At 37.9% G+C, this 13560-nt stretch overlaps 1 protein-coding gene across 2 annotated transcripts in view; it reads right to left on the bottom strand.

Moving 5' to 3' along the window:
- The window catches only part of GPC6 (glypican 6), a 1234631-nt gene that overhangs the window by 911271 nt on the left and 309800 nt on the right, over positions 1 to 13560 (bottom strand). The window lies entirely within an intron of this gene.

Genomic DNA, 13560 nt, shown 5'->3' with positions numbered 1-13560 from the left:
GAGGCTCTGGGGTTTCAATGGTGGGAAGGATTGGAGTGCACAGAGATGTCTGTGTTCATCCATCCCCAATGATCTATATACTAAGTCAGTTGCATACTAAATTGTTACTGAGAAAATTTACCTCATTACATGAAGAGGGCAATTATCATTAGTTATGAGTCTACCACAGTCGCTGACTGGAATACTTGTTGCAGGGTTGTTATCCTATATGCTTGCATGTAATATTGCTGGGGGGAAACTTTATGTTAGATATTTGAAACAGAAATGTAACAATTCATCAAATATAACAATGTGAAATTTAACAAGTTCAAATACCAATTAGCTTTTTTTTAAATTTTTATTTTATTTAACTTTACAATATTGTATTGGTTTTGCCATATATCAAAATGAATCTGCCACAGGTATACATGTGTTCCCCTTCCTGAACCCTCTTCCCTCCTCCCTCCCCATACCATCCTTCTGGGTCATCCCAGTGCACCAGCCCCAAGCATCCAGTATTGTGCATCGAACCTGGACTGGCGACTCGTTTCATATATGATATACATGTTTCAATGCCATTCTCCCAAATCATCCCACCCTCTCCCTCTCCCACAGAGTCCAAAAGCCTGTTCTATACATCAGTGTCTCTTTTGCTGTCTCGCATACAGGGTTATTGTTACCATCTTTCTAAATTCCATATATATGTGTTAGTATACTGTATTGGTGTTTTTCTTTCTGGCTTACTTCACTCTGTATAATAGGCTCCAGTTTCATCCACCTCATTAGAACTGATTCAAATGTATTCTTTTTAATGGCTGAGTAATACTCCATTGTGTATATGTACCACAGCTTTCTTATCCATTCATCTGCTGATGGACATCTAGGTTGCTTCCATGTCCTGGCTATTATAAACAGTGCTGCGATGAACAAATGGGACCTAATTAAACTTAAAAGCTTCTGCACAACAAAGGAAACTATAAGCAAGGTGAAAAGACAGCCTTCAGAATGGGAGAAAATAATAGCAAATGAAGCAACTGACAAACAACTAATCTCAAAAATATACAAGCAACTCCTACAGCTCAATTCCAGAAAAATAAACGACCCAATCAAAAAATGGGCCAAAGAACTAAATAGACATTTCTCCAAAGAAGACATACAGATGGCTAACAAACACATGAAAAGATGCTCAACATCACTCATTATCAGAGAAATGCAAATCAAAACCAATTAGCTTTTGAAATTGGGATCTGACACAATTGTGAGAAAATTTCCACAAGACAAATCATTTCATAGGCTCAGGTATGGTGTATACAGAAGGGCCTTATTAAAGGTAATGCTAATTTTATAATCAGATGAACCATTTAACAATTTTTGTGACTTAGCAAAGATGACACGCAAATTTGTGAAGTGTTTCATATTTTTTTAGGCTGCCCTGGTGGCTCAGTGGTAAAGAACACACCTGCAATGCAGGAGACAAAGTTTCAATCCCGGGGTTGGGAAGATGTCCTGGGGTGGGGGGCAGGGATGGCAACCCACTCCAGTGTTCTTGCCTGGAAAATCCCATGGACAGAGGAGTCGGGCGAGCTACAGTCCATGGGGTTGCAAAGAGTCGAACATGACTTGGAAACTACAACAAACAACAGTAACACACATTGACTGTTATGAGGAACCTGAAAAGTAAGATACTGGAAGAACAGTTTATGCTTAAACCTACCATTCCCCATCCATCACTGTTGAAACTTTGTACTTTGAGGTGGAACCAACATTTGACCAGTCCTCTTGTAAAGCATTCTCATACACGCACTACATGTGAAAGAAACTCAATCACAGATGCCCGGAAGTTGACTGTTCATTTACAAATATTATTAAACAGGCCCTAACACTGAAGGATCTAAGGAATCAACTGAATTCATTTTGTCCTCTAATCCACATGCCTGCTGTCAGCCATTAATTAAACAGAACAAACCGCACAGTGTAAACTTTGTAAGTTGTTGTTCAACAGGGATTTTAACTTCGGTCGACAGAACTTCAAGATCAACAGTCAACTCAATTATTTAAATGAAAATAAACAAGAAAACCCATTGATTTTCAGAGAATAGAAGCATTTTTCCACTTTTTTAGCATACACAAGGACCTTACCAATGGGTCCAGCTCCTCTTTCATTCAAGCATGCTTTGTTCACCAACAGAATTAAGCCTGTATCGCCAGATTCCCCGCCTCCACACCTTCCCTCACATTTCCACATCCTTCCAAACTGATGTCCAACTCCTCCCCAACTTCCAAGAGAGCTTTCATTAGATCTTTCCAGAATTGTTTATAGTCTCCCCTTAATGGAGTAAATTTCATTCGATTCTTCTACTTTATCTGTATTTTCACACATGGCACCAGTCTGTGTTATTGCTACTTAGATGTTTGCCTATGTGGTTCCACGGGACTGTCAGAGATCCTTATGGAAAACTAAGATCATGGCATCCAGTCCCATCACTTTATGGCAAATAGAAGGCGGAAGAGTGGAAGCAATGATAGATTTTCTTTTTTTCTTGGAATCGTTTTCCTTAACTCATTACTTTGTGAAGAAGATTCATCCTACTTACTTCTTTGACCTTTTCTTTAATATACATCATAATTTATTATATCCCACAAATCTTCGGAACTATGTTGACATAATTCTGATTACACTCTCAGTAAAGAACACCAACCCAATTATAGTATTAATAAAAGTGATCCAACGTTTTATTGACCAAATGCTATAAAGGGTAGGGAAATATTATTCCCCCCAAAACAGGAAATCCCTCCCTCCCTCCTACAGGGACTGGGTTCTGGTTTTCCTTTTATATTATAAACTATTAAACATAGGAAATAAGAGTTCCAACTTATTTATTTTTTTAGAAGTTAGTTGAATAAACTCTCATGAGAAATCAAACATTTGTATTACTATATGGGAGAAGGCAATGGCACCCCACTCCAGTACTCTTGCCTGGAAAATCCCATGGACAGAGGAGCCTGGTAGGCTGCAGTCCATGGGGTCACTAATAGTCGGACATGACTGAGTGACTTCACTTTCACTTTTCACTTTCATGCATTGGAGAAGGAAATGGCAACCCACTCCGGTGTTCTTGCCTGGAGAATCCCAGGGACAGGGGAGCCTGGTGGGCTGCCGTCTATGGGGCACACACAGAGTCGGACACGAGTGAAGTGACTTAGCAGTAGCAGCATGTTTACCTCAGTGTCCTCAGAGATCAGATTTTTTTCCACAAGTGAGCCAAAATTTAAAGTAACTTTAACTTCTTTAATGCCTTAAGTTAAATTCTCCAAGTTTTCTATAAAAAGTATATAATACTTTAAAATTTAAAAATGCTGTTAAAAATAAATTATATACTTGGCTTCAGAAAACATCCTGTAAGTCACAAAAATAGAGAAAAAAAATTGAAATGCATTTTCTAGATTGTGAAAAATAAATATTTGTTAGAAACTATAAGTATTTGTTAGAAACTATAAGTATCTAAAAAATAGGTATTTGTTAGAAACTAGAAAAATAAGTATTTGTTAGAAACTAGAAAATAAAAGAGGAAACAGAAAATTTGTGGTTCACAAATATAAAAAAAAAAAATCAACTGCAGTATAATTTGGCCTGCAAAACATTACCTGAGTTGCAGATCTGGAGTGCAATTCAGTGTCAAAATCAGAAGGAAAAAAGAGAAACTTGAATAAGGTATAAAAAAAGAAAAACGCCATTTGGTCAATAGATGCTTGAATCCCACCTTACATAAGGTGGACCTTTTATTGGCAGCCCTTAAATGACCTTAACAGGACAGAGCAAAGATGGAAAAGCTTCTGTCATTCTTATCTGCCTCAGCCCGACATCCTGATAACTGATCTCTCAACTCCACTTACCCAGTGATACTCAAAGGGTGCTGACCCAGACATGTGAGATGCTTAAACAAAATGAAGATTTCTAAATCCTAAAGGGACCACAGAATCATAGACTGCACTGTTTGAAATTGGAAGAGGACTAACACAGCTTTAAAAATTACTATGAAGTGACAGTAATCAAGGCATTGTAGCAAGGGCCTAAGGACAGACAAATAGAGAGCTCAGAAATATATCCTTACTTACAGGGTTATTTGACTTTTACTGAAAAAATCAAAACAGTCCAATAAAGAAAGAAAATGTTTTAATGTTTAAAAAATGTTTTAAAAAAATTTCCAGAGTTTGAGCACACAAATCTCTGTGTTAACTGGTCCTTTGAGAGACTTGTGTCTCTTAATCCCTCCTTACTCACATGTATAAAGCTCTGTGTGTACGTGTGTGTAAGTGCATTCATCCCACTTTTTGAGCTAAGGTTCTCCTTCCACTCCAAATAAAGATCACCTTCATCCTGGGAATTTAAAATTAGTTCTATTAAATCCACTGGAATAAATACTGCTGAAATCAAATATGACTTCCAGGTTTATGGACCCTCAGAGTTAATAGATAACTAAAATTCAAGGCTTCCTATTTTCTTCTGTCGCATTTATTATAGGAGCTTAAGTAATTCATCTGACTGGTCTGTGCCCTTGGGTCTGTGTGGGTTGGTGCCACAGTCAAACAACACTGCAGCATTGTTAAATATGTTCCATATTAAGTCAAGTCTAGGAAGATAAAATAGAAATAGGAGACCTAATCTCTACACTTAATGAGCTTAGACTTCAACAGGGAATAGATCATACTTTTTTTTTCAAGAATACTATTAAAAGAACACTAAATAAGTGAAAGTGATAAGGTGTCGACTTCATAAGCACCGAAGGGAAGGAGATAAGACAGCAAGAGAACCAAAACTTGTAGTGACTACACACTGTTCTTTAAAAAGCAGAAAATACACAAAGAAATTTTCATATAAAAAATAGGTGGAGAAGTACAGTTTCTTCCAACATGGAAAAGCCTTGGAGGCCCAATTTCCTGCTATCTTCCTTCAAAGTTTGTCTTTCATTTTCAAGTTGTTTGGATTCAATTAAACCACTAGGTAGGGAGGATACAGTATGAAGATCACGTATTACTATATATAATCATCTGAAGAATAATATTTGTCTATTTAATGAATATTAAAAAACCATTTGAAAGAATAATAAATGAAAAATTCTGAAACTGTAATGGGTGATTTTTTCCTACAATTTCTCTGAGTGTCATGAATCATGCAAGCTTATTAGCTAAATCTACCTCTGCATGTGAAATTAGGGTTCTCCCCCTTTTTAATGGAATAAAGGGAATCACATGGAATTAATTGTTTAGACATGCTGTCTTTTCCTTTGGATTTGCTAAAAAGCCAAACACATAGAGCTCATGACGGTTGTGCTTCAACTAAGAATCATTAGAAGACTACCTAGTGATATAGGAATATTATTTGTAATGCATTTATAATCTACACCTTACATTTTCTTCTGAATCTTGCCAAAGTTTGTGTTGGAATAATCTGCTTGTCTTGGTGTCCATACATTTTCTAACCAAGAGTTTGACATTTTGAATCACACTTAATAGGAACATCTAAGGATTTAGCCTCATTTTCACAGGCCTGTTCTTGCAGATAAACTAGAGTTGCCAGTTCTAGCAACACAATAATAAAATGTTGGGTGGAAGCAGAAGCTAAGTGACCCTGATCTGAGTTAAAAGATCTATAAGTTGTGTTCATCTCTGCAATTTGAAAATGGCATGTTGAATTTACTATTTAAAACATTTAAAACTAGTAAAAATTTACCATCATTGAATTGGCAAGACATAAGATTGGTAATATCCACTAACATTGTTCTGCATTCGGAATGAATTCACAGTTTGGAAATCTTCAGTCCTGCATATGCTTAAGTCAGTTCTCTCTTTAAAAAAATATTAATTACAGATATTGGGGATCACCCAAAAGTGAGAACATTATAAGAAAGACCCATGGACTCACTAACCAGTTTCAACCATGATAATTTTTTATGTCCATCTTGTTCCTTCTAAGTGTCCACCTCAGGGACTCCATCAGGACAGGGTATGCCATTTGAAATAAAGATTCACCTGCATAGTTTGCTTTTGAATCTTAAAAAAGCATACAAACATTTTTCTTATTCATTTATCATGTTATCTGCTTGGAAAAGGGAGGTCTTATATCGTCTCAGTGAATGAAGGAAGCCCAGTTTTTATTCCAATTCCTCACCACTTGAGAAAGGTCAAAAGCGTCTTCATACAAAATTCCAGCTCAAGAGTTAGGACTTACACTGTTCCCCATTGCACATCACACCTCACAGGAGATAATGAAGTCTCCATCAACTTTATACACACCACACAACTGAACCAGTCTACACTGAGCTACTGCATTCCCAGGTCTGGGGACCAAAATGTTTCCACCCAACTCTAATTTACATCACCATTAGATATTTTTCTTGATTTTCATTAAAATAAGAAAACCTGTTTTCTCTATCCAGTGGCAGATGAATTTAACTGAAATAAAATTTCTCTTATAATTTAGTCATGCTTACTCAAAGGATTAGTGAGCCACTGTCAGGGAAGAGATACTTGTCTGCTCATTAACATTCATGACCAAGAACCCTTCTGGTAGGCTGGTCTCAGCCTCTGATAGAGAAATACTTAAAAGAACTGGCTTGTCTGTGAAACAGCTGCTCAGCAAAGCCACCATGCAAGGGAATTGGTGATAATAAGATGATAATATTACAACTACACTGGGAGCCTAATGTTTTCAGTTACTCTGAGGTATGTGGTAGTGGGATAAGAATTAGAAAATGATTGGGAGTCTATCACAAAGGACACGAAGCTACTGATCAGCAGTATTTTCTTAGTTTTGAAAGAGCTGTCCAAAGAGAAGAAAGAGAGACAGAGAGAGAAAGGAAGGAAGAAAGGAAGGAGGGAGGGAGATTCCACTTACACAAAGATCTGGCTTCTTCATGCTCTGCATTGAAAGAGTCTTCAACCATGCAAGGACCATTTATCCCAACACCCCGTACAAGGAAGGCATTTGCGATTTATAAATCTGTTTACCAATTCCGGCAAAACCCAATCCCTGATTAGCTGATTCTTGTTTTTGGAAGGGCTGCCCTTTGGGAAAATTGTCAGATTACTTTCCAAAGCCAGAGAGACCATTTCTCTAATTTCTAAAACCCAATTCAGCACATTCTGACTTCCAGAGGAGTGTCATCCAGATGAAATTCATATCACTGATATGTATGTATTCAGTCATGTCCAATTCTTTGCGACCCCATGGACTATAGCCCACCAGGCTCCTCTGTCCATGGGATTTTCCAGTCTAGAATACTGGAGTGGGTTGCCACGCCCTCCTCTATAGGATCTTACCAACCCAGGGATCGAATCCACATCTCCTAGTTCTCCTGCATTGCAGGTAGGCTCTTTACTGTTGAGCCAGCAAGGAAGCCCATATATTGCTGATATACTGGCCCAGCAATGTTCAGGGAGGCATTTGGGTAACTACATTATACGCTGATTAACATGATAACCCTCAGGAAGTTACAGTTAACGTGTTATTCTGGTCAATAATCAAGGGGGGTAGTAACATAAGAAATGGAAATATCACATCTGTGTATTCTTAAATAATATCAAGAAAGTGGTGTGTGTGTGTCCTAAGTGTTTGTTAATGTGCTAGGATATGGGAGGTAGTCTGTAACAGGTGTGTTTGACTAACTGCGCTTTATTTGGAAAATAATTATTGCTCTTGAATTACTAGAAAAATCTGCCTCCCTCCCCACCCTTGCCCACCTGCCAAAAATACATATATCACAAGTCAACATGAAAGGTAAAACATTATTTAAGGAACAGCAAGAAGAAGTCAGTCCAGGACTGTGGTAGGTTAGGTGTAGAAATATTTACTCCTCTCCTCACCTCCATCTTCTTCGGGGTTAAACACTTTCTGCCCATCAATGGTGGGAATGACCACAAGATCTGTTTTGGCCAACAGGAGCTGAGACAACAACCAGCCAACTCTAATTTAGGCTTTAAGGGGCATCATGCGTCTACGTGTGTAATACAGTCTCCAGACTCCACCATGAGAAGAATGTAGATAGAGAGCTACTTCCAAAATACGTCTGGAACAGACCAGACCAAATCCACAGTTTAGAGGCAGCCTCGTTGAGCAAAGGCCTGAAACAGCCAAACTCCAGCTACCCAAAGACACATTCAAGGAAAAAGAGAAGCATCTTACTTATGCCCTGAAATGCTGTGGTTGTTTGTTACAAAACAACAGCAGACTGATACAGGAACAAAAATGTTTCTGCAGATTATTTACATCATGAATGTATGCCAAATGTCAATAAATTAACACTGTTGAGGGGACTCAATTGTAATTATGTTGGCATGTCCCAAGGACTTTGTGGACTATGCAAACAAGTTTGATGCCTATGCTTCCTCCTGCCACCCGCCTCCTGGCACCTCTTTAACCTTCACAACCTTAAGTCATTCTTTCAGGGTCCAGTGTGTTCCATCTTCTAAAAGTCTTCTCTTGTTTAGTTGCTCAGTTGTGTCTGACTCCTTTGCGACCACATGGACTGCATCCCTCCAGGTTCCTCTGTCCATGGGATTTCCCAGGCAAGAAGACTGGAGTGGGTGGCCAGTTCCTACTCCAGGGGATCTTTGCAACTCAGGGATTAAACCCATGTCTCTGCATTGGCAGGCAGGTTCTTCACCACTGAGTCACCAGGGAAGCCCTATCATAGCAAGCACTATTCACTTATATTTTTGATTTTCTTCACTAGTGTCTCAATAAAATACATGACTCCTTCCAGTTTTCTCTGGACTTCCACTATATGGCAGAGTCAATTGTGGCTCCCTTAGAGTTAGCTTTATACGGATGTCTAGACCCCCAACAAGGTAACTTCTGTGATGGACTGACCATATTTTTGTCATTATTAGTCATCTTTGCATGTACTAGACCTAGACCCTTAGCTAGATGTCTCTATACAATAGGTTCTGAATAAATGTTTCCAAATTGAAATCTCACTCACACACACACACACACACACACACACACAGCACCTATGTGATAGGAAATTTAGAAGACTCTGCTACCATAAGGAAAACTACTCAGGGATTTTTGCTTTTCAAATAAGTATATTCTGTGAGAAAATTAGGCCATATTTTAAAGATATCATTACATTATTGTCATCTCTACAGCATATAGATGAGAAATGATATTTAAAAAGAAAACACAAGCAGATTTGCAGCGTAAAAATATTATGGCGCCATGTATAAATTATTTCCGCATTCAGTCAAAATGAGAATTCTGAGGGTGTTACCGTGGAATAAGTTCTTTGGGAGGATGGAAATTACTGCTCAACTTTTTTTTTTTTCTTTTGCTTTTGCTTTTAAAAATGTACTTGCTGCCAAGATCTCTGGACAAATGTATATAATAAAAATACATAAATAAAAACCAAGAAGCAAAGTAAAATAATAAGACCAAGAATACACTAAACAAAAAACCTCATATTGAGATTCAGATGAATAAATACCAGCTCAAATAAATATAAAGAAAAAACTGCCAAAGTAATATATCCCTTCAACTAAATTTTTCAGTTTCTGAATAATCCATATTCCATATATGACTCTGGAGAATAGGGTGCTTGTGCTTACATCAGGATAGAAGCTACCAGGGCTTCATGAGGTGAGGAGAATAAATAATATGCCTTCATTGATTCAATAACTTTTTTTTGCACAAAACACTCATGTCCCTTTAATTTAGGGACAATATTCAATTAAACACTGATGCTGCCCTTTCCAAAAATATGGCTAGATTCTTTAGCCACCAATATCACAATTTCCTTGTTGAAAGAAAATCAGTAATTTTTAGCCAGCGTCCACTGAAAACAAATAAAAGCTGGGTTAGAATTTCAGCCAAATATCGACTTGCTATCACATTACTATTTCTAAGTCTGATGTAAGTCAAGAGCATCAGGTTACAGTCTTGGTTTCATCATTCTTGGTGGAAACTTGGCAAGTCATTTACGCTCTCCAGGCTCCAAGTTCCTTGGGGGCTGGACTATATTTAGGTGAGTAATTTTATTTTCTTTCTTTAAGGATTTTTTTTTAATCTCTTCCCACATTTCTCTGTAAGATATTTCCACCTCTTTCCCACAATTACTGGGAGTAACTGACAGTGGGAGATAGAGGAAAAGATGCTGCTGATGGTGAAATCTCAGCACATTTGGACACTAGAAAACAAAAGAGAGATTATGGGGTGGTTGTGGCTAAGAGCAAGCACTCAGGAGGGCTAGCCTGGGACAGGATGCTGACTCTGCCACTGAGAGTCTATGTGTCTCTGCACTGGAGCTCACTGCTGGTAAACAGGCTAATGTCTGTAACGGGCGAGGAACGTGGCCAGATGTTGCCTATTATTACCATTCCTATTATCTGAGTATTTGGTTGCTCTCCATTTTCCTAGATCTTTACAAATTTGAAGCAAGACAGCCACTGGGATTTGGACACAGAGGCCAATCTGACAGGTCGGGCAGTTACTAAACACCAAAATGCTAGGAAAATGAGTGGGTACACAAAGATGTCACTCTGTTTATCTGTATTTTTATATGACCCATTTGTTTGTATATTTCTGGCTATCTGGGGTACTTGGCAAAAGTGAGAAAGCCCATAAGTCAGGGAATAGAGTTGTGATCATTCTTCCAGGTGTACCTGGCTGGACCTTCATCCATAATTTTAACCACTGGAGTGTATTAGAAAACCTAGGCTTGGCTACAGAGCAAACTGAGCGCATCCCTGTGTCTTTGAGAATCAGCAGTGGCCAGGTTCTGGCCAACAGGTGAGGGGTTTGCAGGGATATATAATGCCAAGCAGAGGTGGAGATTTGGCCAGAAAAGGAAGAACAAACAAACAAATAAAAACCATGTAAGACACTTGGAAGAGTACTAGTGCCAAGGATATAAATTTGAATATACATTCATCATATTTCAACTCTATGTTTAAAAAGGGGAAAAAAATCTACTCATCTATAAGGAAATTCACTGCTAAAGAGCGAAAATTTCTGCAATTGGTTTTATACACTTTTTCAATTCATTGCCTCACAGCTACCCTTTTTTTCTATTCACTGCTTCACAGCAATACATTTTCAGCTAATGGAGCTAGGGAGCAAAGCTGGGCCCTTTAAGGAAATTGGGGAAAATTCATATTCATTCAGGTTTAGCTTCCAACCAGGCAATGAATATTTATAATTTTATACAGTATCTACTAAATATTACCAAAGGTATTAATAGAAAATGGGAAAGAATATGACAATAAATGTAATGTTATGTTCTGTTAAATGTTTCTGAATTTCAAATTTTAAAAGTCACCTCTACCACAAAATGACAAGCTAAATGGAATAAAAACATTTCTAGCAAAATGACTAGACTGTAGACTAATGATTAACTATGATTGAATCTAGCTGCTCTGAATAGAGTTTGGACTGAATCACATATATTAGGTGCAATTTAAATTGTTGCTGTACTTATTGAAAATAGGAAGGTAAATGGCCACCTTCTTATATGATACAGTCCTCTTTCATATAATAAAGAACATATAACCAACAAAGATGCCTAAAATCCAGATGAGAAATCAAGATCTCTGAGAAAGTGGGACCAGAGGCAGAGATGCAAAATGAACACTTTGGATCAAGGGACTCCAGCAATCATGCAAAATGACTCAGAATAGGAAGCTACTAAAAATAAAGCCCCTCAAAGCACCATCAGGTTCATCCAGGAATATAAAAAAAAAGCGGTAAGGGAACAAATGGAAAACTGCCCTCATGAATGTACCAGCATTCCTGAAAGATGACTTGGCAGGATCGCTTTTGTGGGATAAAAAGATAAATCATACAATTGCATGGATGACCTTCATGAAATTGCTCAAAGTGCAGAAATTATAATGGTGACTAATTTTTATAATTTTTTAAGACAACTCTTCAGAAACTAAGCTCACCAGATCCCATTTATATTTTGGAAAAAAAAAAAAAAAGCTGAAAGCTTCCTTTCTCTCCCATCCCAGCCTAATGCAACTACAATGAAATGCACTGTAGTTAAAGAATTCATCACCCCCATGTCAGATCAAATCTTAGCAAAATCAATGTCCTGTCAAACCAACTGACATAAGACCCTTAAATACATTAGAACAATTTAGAACATACCCGTAAAGAGAGAGACAGAGAGAGAGAGAGAAAGCAAGAAAGAGAGAGTGGTTTTTTTAATAGGAGAAACACATCTGGGTTTAATAATTATAAATCCAAAGATATTGAAAGTCATTGATAGACGAATACAGGAAGTACCTGACTCAGTCTTGTTGAATAGCTTTACTCATTATAAAAAAAAAAAAAAATCAATACCCCAAAAATCTACCTTAAGTCTAATATTTTTATTTAAAGGAATATATATTATGTAACATGGGCTTCCCCAGTGGTTCAGTGGTAAAGAACCTGCCTGAGACACAGGTTTGATCCCTGGGTCAGGAAGTCTGCAGGAGGGCATGGCAACCTACTCCATTATTCTTGCCTAGAGAATCCCACGGACAGAATTGCCTGGCGGGCTATAGTCCATAGGGTGGCAAAGAGTGGGACACGACTAAAGTGACTGAGCTTGCACGCAAGCACAAGGTGAATACTGCCCTGGGATTATTCCTACTTAATTTTGGAGCACAACCTTATAAAAGCACTAAGAGCTGTTTTCTAAAGATACAGGTCAAAGTCAGAGCAGCAGGTCACCCTCCCCTGCTTTCTGTAACACAGGATAACGTGTCTCAATTTGCTTCAATTTGAAGTAATACTGTACATTATAGTTCCTCAAGAACAGAGCCCCTTCAGGGCTCCTAAAAGTCACTGGATTTATAATCTGTAAATCAAGGCCAACTCCCAAGTCCTCACTAGTTGTACTCAAGGGAACAATAGTCACAGCATCATATCTAAATAAAGAGTTACTTTTATATACATCCGCACATACAGTTGAACACAGAGTGAGAGAAAGAGGAAGAATGTGAAAACACTGAAATATACTTGCAACAGTACAAGTCCCTTTCATTTCCACAGAAAATGTCACATAATCTTGATTTTAGAACCTGGAGGACTAATCTAAGAGACATTGGCACATCCAATTTAAAGCAGCCACCAAGAACATTTTATGTACTACAGAGAGAGAAAGAAAAAAAACAAGACAAACGTAGTAAGATTTTTCTGAACCAGCTTTGTTGTGCATTGATTGGAAAGGATGGAGGAAATGAATGGCTGTTCTGTTTCTGTCGGGCAATTTCCTAAGACCAAGGCACCCAAGAAAGGGTCGCTACAATTTGAAAGTCTGGTTTACAAGGAGCCATAGGAAGGGGCATTCATTTCATAGAGCACTGACAACACCTCACTACCCAAGAATATTATCTTTATCGTTCTCATTATTCATTCAGTTGAAAAAGTCAGATTGCTTTTGAAAATCTTTCTGAGGCTCCAATGGGAAAATCCAACACTGCATCCTAGTCATACTTATTTTTGCTCATTGTGCTTTCTAATACAAAATGTTTATTTAACAAACAGAATATAGAAATGAAGTCAATTGCTTATAACCAGGAAATCAATGAAGGGTC

This window comes from Bos javanicus, chromosome 12 (assembly GCF_032452875.1).
Source record: "Bos javanicus breed banteng chromosome 12, ARS-OSU_banteng_1.0, whole genome shotgun sequence".
Classification (NCBI taxonomy): domain Eukaryota; kingdom Metazoa; phylum Chordata; class Mammalia; order Artiodactyla; family Bovidae; genus Bos; species Bos javanicus.
This window is presented reverse-complemented; position numbering and strand designations above follow the sequence as displayed.